General features: G+C 32.4%; 1 long non-coding RNA gene across 1 annotated transcript in view; it reads left to right on the forward strand.

Annotated features, from left to right (window-relative positions):
* Positions 1-1,333, forward strand: part of LOC134738037 (uncharacterized) — a 68,126-nt gene extending 66,793 nt beyond the window's left edge. The window contains exon 3 of the long non-coding RNA XR_010123508.1: positions 1,274-1,333. This is a non-coding gene — a long non-coding RNA (uncharacterized LOC134738037). The remainder of the gene's footprint in view (positions 1-1,273) is intronic.
* Positions 1,334-9,885: the final 8,552 nt, after the last annotated feature.

Below are 9,885 nucleotides of genomic sequence, written 5' to 3' on the forward strand. Positions count from 1 at the left end.
CCTTAACATAATGCTGCCTTGTTTGACCCTACCTAGGAACAGAGTAGTTGAAGAAGAGAAAGGAATAAAAGGGAGGGAAAAGATGAAGTGGTTATTTAAAAGGAAGATGATGAGGAAAATCAAGAGCCCAATATAATCCTGAAAGTCATCAATATTAGTGTTTATTTCAGGTTCAAATTTTTAAGTGAAGTATCTTTATATCTTTAATGAAGAATATACATCCAATGTACAGTATTCAGATCAGGGTTTTATATGGAAAAGAAATGTTTACTCATGAAGATCTAAAAAACTGTGACTAGGAAGATCAAGTGTGAAGAAAATCATGTCATAGAAATATCTAAAGGCACAAGATGTGGCGTAGACAAATGAAGTATTTGGAACATGAATGTATGATGATCTGAGTATTAATAGGAATGCCATATGCAAAACTGTTGTATTTATTCTGTGTGGTTCTGAAGGGATAACTGGGTAAAGCATAAACTGAAAAACCTAACCTAGCCTTTCTAAATATAAGAGCCATTAAAAAATAAGAAAGTTTTTTTTTTTAAAATATTGAGGTATGAGCACTTGCTTCCAATATTTTCCTCACTGGATATGCCCTCCATCATTACCTAACAAAAATATTTGATGAGCCCAAAAGTATGTGGACACATTGGAAAAACTGGATGTATGCTGGTGATTTTAGAAGTGTCTATCTTCAAATTGAAATTATATGAACATTCTTTTGGATACTGTAACAATGGATCAAGATGAATAGAAATCAGCAAAGATCAAATAAAAACTTGAGTTCCTGAAACAGGTCCTCCATGTCATGAGAATTAAAAATAAGCAGTATTAACAGAACTCTACCAGTAACTTCTGAGAGAGAGAATGATAGCTCCACTGGGCAGGCGACTGCTCCATAATCACATCTGCTTTGTTTGGTGTGTCATCAAATAGAAAGCCTGCAGCATGATGGCCTTACTTGTCAGGGCTTTCCCTGATGCTGACCATTTCTCCATACTTCTTCACCCCTGTGAATTCGGAAAACCCACTTACATTTTGTGAGGAAAAAAATGGAAGTAACTACTGAATTGGGTAAATACACCGAATTGACATTTAAAGCCATTAAAAGTTTAATTAACTGAAAACTGTCTAATTAAAACTCAAAACAGGATTCCATTTATTTTTCTTTTCCCAAATGCTCACATTTGGCTTCACTTTGAATGCTTATTTAAACTTTTTTTTTTTTCCTATTTGTTTGCTTGTTTTTGTCTGTCTTTGGCTAATAAAGGGAATGAATAGAGGGATAAAAGTGAAATAAGATGGAAGAGAAAGGGGAATAAAGAGAAGAAATGAGAAAAAAGCTTTTTGTGAGGTAAGTTTAGATATATAAAGTGAGCACTGATACATCTAAGTACTAGGAACAAACTACAGAGAATGCTCCAATGTGTGAAAAGATTTTAATGTGGTGTTAAAGGAAATGTGTAAGACTGAGTTAAAATGGGATGCCTTGCACACAGTCTTTATTTGGTGTGGGATCTGCGGCAGGACAGTTAGTCATATACAGCCCTTTCTTATGTCAGTGATTATAGGGTATCAGCTGATGGAAGAGGTAATAAGGAAAATAATTTAATCTCTATACTAGAAGTCATGAAATGTAAGGAGAAAGATATGGTATGGACCAGACATAATACTTTTCCTAAAAACTTCTAAAGTTACGAGTTATTCATAAAGAAATAAGGATTTATAAAATTTAAATCAATTAATTTATAGCTGGAAAGAGCTAATATGCCTTATGTATTTTGTTATTTTGTACAAGCTGAGCTAATAAATTTATCTTGATAGGTTTTCAAATAAGAAACCTACTGTGTACATTTTAAAACCAATTCTGATACCTCATGAACTGTAATTCCCAATAGCATACTTTTTCTAATTATATATTCTTTAAGAAAATTTATGATGGTTGTAACACCTTAAAATCTATTAACATGATATTTCTGATCCTCTCAATGCACATTCAAAGCTAAAATGTTTAAAAGTAACGTGTTATAACATAGCTGGATTAAAGCTATTTGGTATGACACCTTTTAAAACACCTGTGTTTCAAAGTGTCTTCTAGTAGGCTCAGTTGTAAGATATAAAGCCGAAAAGAATACTTAGCACAGGGAAAGGGTTTTACAAACCGGAACTGCTAATAAAAGAGTAGTTCACGTAGCTATTACATTAATAATACAATTTCTCTTTACCTTGAAATCCACTATGCATTGCTCACATTCTTTGATAAAGAGGTCTGAGTTCCAATAACCCAGTCTCTTCTGTCATCTCTTTGAGATAGTTAAATTGAATAGAAAGTAGTTTTCTCAGTGGGTGTCTTTACATGAGACCTTAATAACTCAGTACCTGCATTTGTCCACAAAGGTGAGATTTTGATTTAAAAACTACATGAAGCATGTTGCTTCATGTATAAAGCCAATTTATATTTGTATAAAGCCAAATTAAATTTAGTAGTGATTTTAAACTTAATTTAACAATGATTTTTTTTTTGGTCTTATAGTGGCAGAAATGTCAACCAGGCATTGTGATATTGTGCAAGCATCACCTTGAATACCTGTCATAATCACTGGCACAGCATACACAATGTGCTCATCAATAAAAAATAGATGGTAGCCTGATTTAGTTTTTATAATAATATATTAATCATAAACAATTTTATATTCTACTCTACAGAAATTACAAGCATAAAGGGAAAATATTTATGTAGTGAGTCAAATATTTTTACCAAAAGCAAAAGGTATTAATAAAACACTAGGTAATGAAGAAAATAAATTATGTTTTTTGGCTTCCTTAATAATGTTAGGATGTTAGGAATTCAACATAATTACACAGATAAATGGAGAGTCAGTATTAGAATTAAAATGTAGGGGAAATATATTAGTGACTCTGACAGCAGAACACAACTAATTTAAGGGAAAAAATGCAAGAATGCATTTATAAACATTTCAGATTTTCATGAGTTTCAGAAAATAACGTGGTACATAGTCATTTGTACTAATATGAAGTAAACATAAAGACTAATAGAATATTAATAAAACATGCGAAAGCTTACAATAATGTACTTTTTACAAATAAGTAGCATATATTTGCTATTCAATTTGTTCCTGGCATTTATGTACAAAGACAAAAAACAAAAATAAAATCCCATATTTTAAATTATTAAATTTTTTAAAATCTGGATTGAAATACACACATTATAAATTACTAATTATTCCCTAATTTGCAAATGTCATGCAATTACCCAAACTTTGGTTAATAGGTGGTTGTGGTAATGAAGAATGAGAAACAGAAGATCTCAATCTTCCTTTTATGAAAGTAAATGTAATTTATTGAATGTATCAGTCTTAAGAACTTATGTATTAATAAGTCCTTCAATTGTTGTTTTTTGTATTCCAAAACAAAACTACTGCCTAACATATTTTTAGCCAATTTGAGTGATTTTCCTTATTCATAATCATTTTGTTCTATTGTGGCAAATGGGTACATTTATAAGGTGAAGAGCTGATTGTAAGGTGCCATTTGTTACTCTACGTAATAGTCTTTGTTTGATGTGCTGTGTAAGGATCAGACCCTCCAACTTGACCTCATCAGCATCATGATATAGATAATGGATCTAGTTAGTACCAATATAACTCATTCATATTCTATTGTGAAACACTTTGGAGTCTCAACTCACATTTGATTAAATTTCCATTAATCATTATTAAAGATTCCTCTGTGCAAATGAAATGGCATTTAGTTCGTTTAACATATAATTGAGTTCTAATTGAGCAGCAACTGTTTCATAGAATTGTTAAGTAGATTTTTAATGTAAACTAACACAGGTACCAATTTGTCGGTAGTTTTCTGTAACAATGTTTTCCCATTAACTTCAATTTTCATATACTGGACCAATAGTTATAGGTTCATCTTGCCCATCACCGACCTCATTCCTCACTCAGTTATGTGGTATCATACTCTTAATGAAATAAGTTACACCTTTGGATATCTTTCTAAATGAAATATTTTTAGTTTTATATGGAGAGATAAATGTCCTAATTGTGAAAAGAAAGTGTAAGCATGAGCTCTACTGTTAGGAAAAACCCTGTATTTAAGAGGATGCTATCTGCAGTTTATGAGCAATTCCTTCAAACAGAATTAAAAGTATCTTATTTACCCTAATTAAAATTATAAATCAGGGCCGAGCACAGTGGCTCAGATCTGAAATCCCACCACTTTTGGAAGCCGAGGAGGGTGGATCACTTGAAGCCAGGAGTTCGAGACTAGCCTGGACAAAATGGCAAAACCCTGTCTCTACTAAAAATAAAAAAATTAGCCAGTCTCAGCTGCTTGGGAGGCTGAGGTATGAGAATTTCTTGAACCCATGAGGCAGAGGCCGCAGTGAGCCAAGATCACGCCACAGCACTCCAGCCTGGGCGACAGAGCAAGAACTTGTCTCAAAAAAAATCTTAACCAAATGTTTTCTTCTTAATTTTTTCAATTTATTCCCAATTTGAGAATTCAATCCCCTATGCAAACCATTTTTGTTCATTTTTACATTCATACTCTGTAAGTTTAAGACCTAGTTTTATTTTTCTTAATTTTTAATATCATTTGATCCTCATTATTCATGGATTCCATGGAAATTTGTCTACTCCATAAAATTTATTTGTAACCTCAAAATTAATACTAGCTGCACTTTTGTGGTCATTTGTGGACAAGTGGTGAGTGGCAAAAACTTTGATTCACATGGTGCGCAGGTTCCCAGCTAAAATTAAACAAGCCAAAGCTGTTTGTTTCAACTCTATACTCTAAAGAAATGGCTCTTTCATGATCTAATTGGTGCCATATTTTTCACAACTTTGTACTTTTTGTTGGTGATTTCACTATTTAAATGTCTCCCAAAGATAATGCTGAAATGCTGTTTGGTTTTTCTAAGGGAAAAACTGCTGATGTGTCTTAGGAAGAAAATCTATGGGTTAGCCAAGTTTTGTTCTAACATAATTTATATGGTGCTGTTGGCTGGGTTCATGTAAATCAATCTGTATTTTAACATAGATTAAATAACATGTCTTTAAATAGAAATACACATAAAACTAGGATATGTGTTGATTGCTTGGTAAAAATGTTGTGACCAGAGACTCTCAGAAATCTAAGCCTGTATCTCTTCCAGGAGTAAGGGTTCAGGATTTGTTAATTCAGTGTTATCTGTGAATTTATAGAACATAGCAACTGCATATAATGAATAATGCCTACATGTGAGAGAGTAAGCTGGAAGAATTTGGAAAATAACATTTTTATTAATCTTAATATTTCTAATTCTCAAAAAACTGACTTATAATCTCACTTATGTAGGATACCTAATGTAATCAAACTCATAGAAGCAGAGAGTATATTGCTGGTTTCCAGGAGCTGAGAGATAGAAATGCAGAGCTGTTGTTCAATGGGTATGAAGTTTCATTTATGCAAGATGAAAAAGTACTAGAGATCTTCCATACAACATAATTTCTAAAGTTAACAATGCTGTATTGTGCACTTAAAGAATTTGTTGAGAGGGTAGATCTCATATTGTATTCTTAACACACACACAAACACACACACACACACACACACACACACACCCAGAACAACAACAGCAATCAAGAAGACGAAGGAGCCTGAATAAACTTTTGGAGGTGATGGATATGTTTATATCCCTGACTGTGGTGGTGATTTCATGGGTGTATGCATGTGTCCAAACGCATCACATTGTACACATTAAATATGTGCAGCTTATTGGTATACCTATTATGCCTCAATGAAGCTGTTAAAATCACTAATCGAGACAGAGAATATTTCAATATCTTTTAAAAATCACAATTAATGCAACAAAGCTTTGTTGACCAACATATAAAAATTTTAAAAATAAAATCTAACTCTGCAAAAAAGAAAGAAAATAAAATTATTCTCAAACTAATTTCAGTGTTTCCTGTATCAGTCTCAATTTCTTGACTGCTTACTACACAATATAATAATTTGTGTATACATTTGACCCTCTGTATCTATGGTTTCTGCATCCATGAATTCAACCAACCACAGAGCAAAAATATTTTTTTAAAAAACACAAAAAATAACAATACAGTAAAAAATACAAATAAAAAATACAGTATACTATTTACATGCATTTATATTTTAGTAGGTATTATAAGTAATATAAAGATGATTTAATGTATATGGGAGAATGTACATAGGTTATATGCAAATACTATGTCATTTTATATAAGGAACTTGAGCATCCATGGATCTTAGTATCCAAAGGAGTCCTGAAACCAATCCCCCGTGGATACCAAGGGAGGACTGAACATCATTCTAACATTCGCCTTCTTTTTCTTCTTAACTAGTCTCAGCTGTACCATATCTATTATAAACATATAAATGTGTATTCATTTATTGTAAGCATTTTTTTCTGTAAATTGATGCAAAATATTTTTTAGTGATCTTGATTTTGTAAATACAGAAATATGAAGCCAATTAGCATTTTAGGTTCGCGTTTGCTTTTGAAATGTCAAGTCATCATTTTTCAGTTATTCATAGTGTCATGTACAATTTGGGTTCTTTTTATTTTCACTTCAATTGTTAATAATGTTTTATCTTAACTTACTTTGTATTTTCTTCATGACTCTACCACAACATTCTGTAGTCTTATGTTTTCTAGTTATGATCTTTCTTGTTGCAGCACAGCATGTTTCACTATAGACCTTTCTGTTTCTTATTTTTTCTCTATTGCACGTACCTTTTCATATTTTTATATTTTTAGAGAATTTCCCTTAGTACTACTCTCCTTTCACATTAGTTTGTATTGAAAATCATAGTTTTAATTTCTCAGAGATTTATAGTCTCTATTTTTTCATGATATTCTCCTTTTGTATATAGTATCTTCTCCAATGTCACTGAGAAAATAAATTAATAATTTCTTAAATATTATCCATTGTGCCTTGATTTACTTCTCTTTTATCCTTAAGTCTCTAAATATATTGACCTCCCTCTTTTCTTCCTAGTTGCTGGTTTTCTTCATGTAACTGTTGGTCTGTAGCTATCTGTTCATGGTTTGAGAAATAACTGGGCAGCTCCTTCTTCCATGAAGGAATGACTTTTATGAGATTTGCCCTCCTGCTATAAACAACTAGAACCATCTCCCCCCCAAAATGTAAAACAATTTATTTTAAGACAATGAACATTAGTTAGGACTGTGATACCTGAGAGAAGGAAAACAGAGTAAGTTCAAAGTCACTGCCAGGCCTCAGAACAAGTAGGGAAAACCTAGGAGGAGCAGTGTCCTCCTGCTTAAATGTGGAGATAAGGGCATTAAGTTTAGGAAAGCAAAGATGGCTAGACTCTTGGGTAGGGTACTAAGAGGAAGAAGCTGATACAGAGAGAATGCCAGTTCAAGGGATGTGCTGAGTCATTCCCTTGAATCAGACTGAGGAGTGATGTACACATGTGTGAGGAATCACCCCAGGATAATGGAAAGACCACCTTGAAGCACACAGCAAACCAACTGGAGCTTCCAGAGGGCTAGGAATCATTTTATGTTTCCACCAGTTAGGATGGAGAAACCTATTAATAATTCACAGGACATAAGGAACAATTATGAGGAAGGTCATGTTGTAGAAGGGGGCTGCATTTGTACCAGGTAAAGAAAGGCTGTTATGGATATGTTAATTAGAAGGTTAGAAAATGATACACCATGGAGAAACAAGGTCTGAAGTAGAGTTCAGATAAAATACTATTTCTAGAGATAAGGAGAAATATTCCAAAATATAAATGGCGTACATTCATTAAGAACATGTAAAAATCTTAAATGTATGTGATCCTAACAACAGAGCATCAACAAATATGAAATAAATACAAATATGAAGTAAAAACTGAAACGAAAAATAAATCCTGAATTTTGTCAAGTAACTTAACCTCACATTATATATTTATTTATAAATTTATTCATATTATATATTTCTCCAGTCTCAACTCTGAGTGCAAGTTTTTATCTGCTTTTTTCTCAAAACCTATCTGTGGAAAAATAAATAAAATGGTATTTTGAAGGAAATTTTGCCCCCAAGATTTAGCATTTTATGTTTGTTCCATCCTTACTTGCTTGAAACCTTCCTATTGCATTGTAAGTCTTTAGCATCATTCTAAATTGTTTTTACATTTCAAGGATGGTTTTAAATTCCTAACATTTACCTTTTCCCAAATATTTATCTCAGAATTTTTGAAACCTGGGAATTTGGGGTGTCTAAAGCACAGAAAGGCTTTTATCTCACATGTTGAGATACCATAAGAAACTTAGGCTGTGTTACTTTTCTCTGAATTATCAGTTACCACCTTTCCATCTGCCTTCTATCTTCCAGAAATGTATTGTTATCTCCCTGCTACTAATTGTCCTAGTTTTATGAATGTGCTTGGTTTAAATTGCCAATGTTCTTTTGAAATAAATTTAATGTGGTCTCCTAAAAAGGAGGAGATTAATGTATGTAGTGAGGCAGCTATGATAATTCCAAACATTGCAATGTTTAATATATTTATGTGATTTAGTCTTTTTTCTTATTTATTTATAAACATCTATTATTTTTTAATTGACTAAATTATATATATCATGTACAACATGTTTTGTAGGGTGTTCACTTTACAACATTTCTACATATAGCCAATTAACATATACATTACCTCATATACTTTTTGGTGGCAAGAACACTTAAAATCTCTTAGCAAATTTCAAGAATTCAGGGCGTTGTTACTAATTATAGACCCATGTTGCACAAAACATCTCTTGAACTTATTCCTTCTAGCTAACTGAAATTTTGTATCCTTTGATTAACATCACACCAACACCTATCTGCGCCCCCATCCGCAACCCCTGGGCACCATCATTCTATTATCTAATTCTATGAGTTCAACTTTTTTAGATTCCAAATATAAATGATACCTTGTGGTCTTTGTCTTTCTGTGCCTGGTTTATTTAACTTAACATAATGTCTTTCAGGTTCACTATGTGTCACAAATGACGTTTCCTCTTTTTAAAAAAGGTTGAATCATATTCCATTAATTAAATATACCACGTTTTATTTATTCACTTATTAATGAACAATTATGTTGATTCTATATCATAGCTAGTGTGAATAATGTTGCAGCTAACATGGGAGTGCAAATATCTTTTGACATACTGATACCGTTTTCTTTGGATATATACCCAGTAGTGGGGTGGAATGATATGATAGTCCTATTTTAAAATTAAAAAAAAATACTTCCATTCTGCTTTCCATTATGTCTGTAATAATTTGCATTCCCACCAACAATATACAAAGGGTCCCTTTTCCCCATATCTTTGCCAGTGTTCGTTATTTCTTGATATTTTGATCCTTAAGAGTATGAGGTGATATCACATCGTTGTTTTGAATGCATTTCCCTGATGATTAATGATATCGAGCACCTTTTTATATACTTCTTGGCCATTTTTATATCTTCTCTGGAGAAATGTCTCTTTAGGCTGTTTGCCCATTTGTTAGTTGGTTATTTGTCTTTCTGAGTTGTACGAATTCTTTATAAATTTTAGGTATTAACCCTTTTTCAGATATGTGGTTTACAAATATTTTCCAAATCCCTAGCTTCCATTTTATTTTTTTTTTGTTTCTTTTGCTTTGAAGTAACTTTTTTAGTTTGATGTTTTATTTTTTATAGCATTGCTTATTGGTATGGTTTGGCTGTATCCCCACCCAAATCCCAAATCCCATCTTGAATTGTAGTTCCCATAATCCCCACATGTTATGGCAGGGACCCAGTGGGAGGTAATTGAATCATGGGGGTGGTTACCTCCATGCTGTTTTTTTTTTTTTA

Source organism: Pongo pygmaeus, chromosome 14 (assembly GCF_028885625.2).
Source record: "Pongo pygmaeus isolate AG05252 chromosome 14, NHGRI_mPonPyg2-v2.0_pri, whole genome shotgun sequence".
Classification (NCBI taxonomy): Eukaryota; Metazoa; Chordata; class Mammalia; order Primates; family Hominidae; genus Pongo; species Pongo pygmaeus.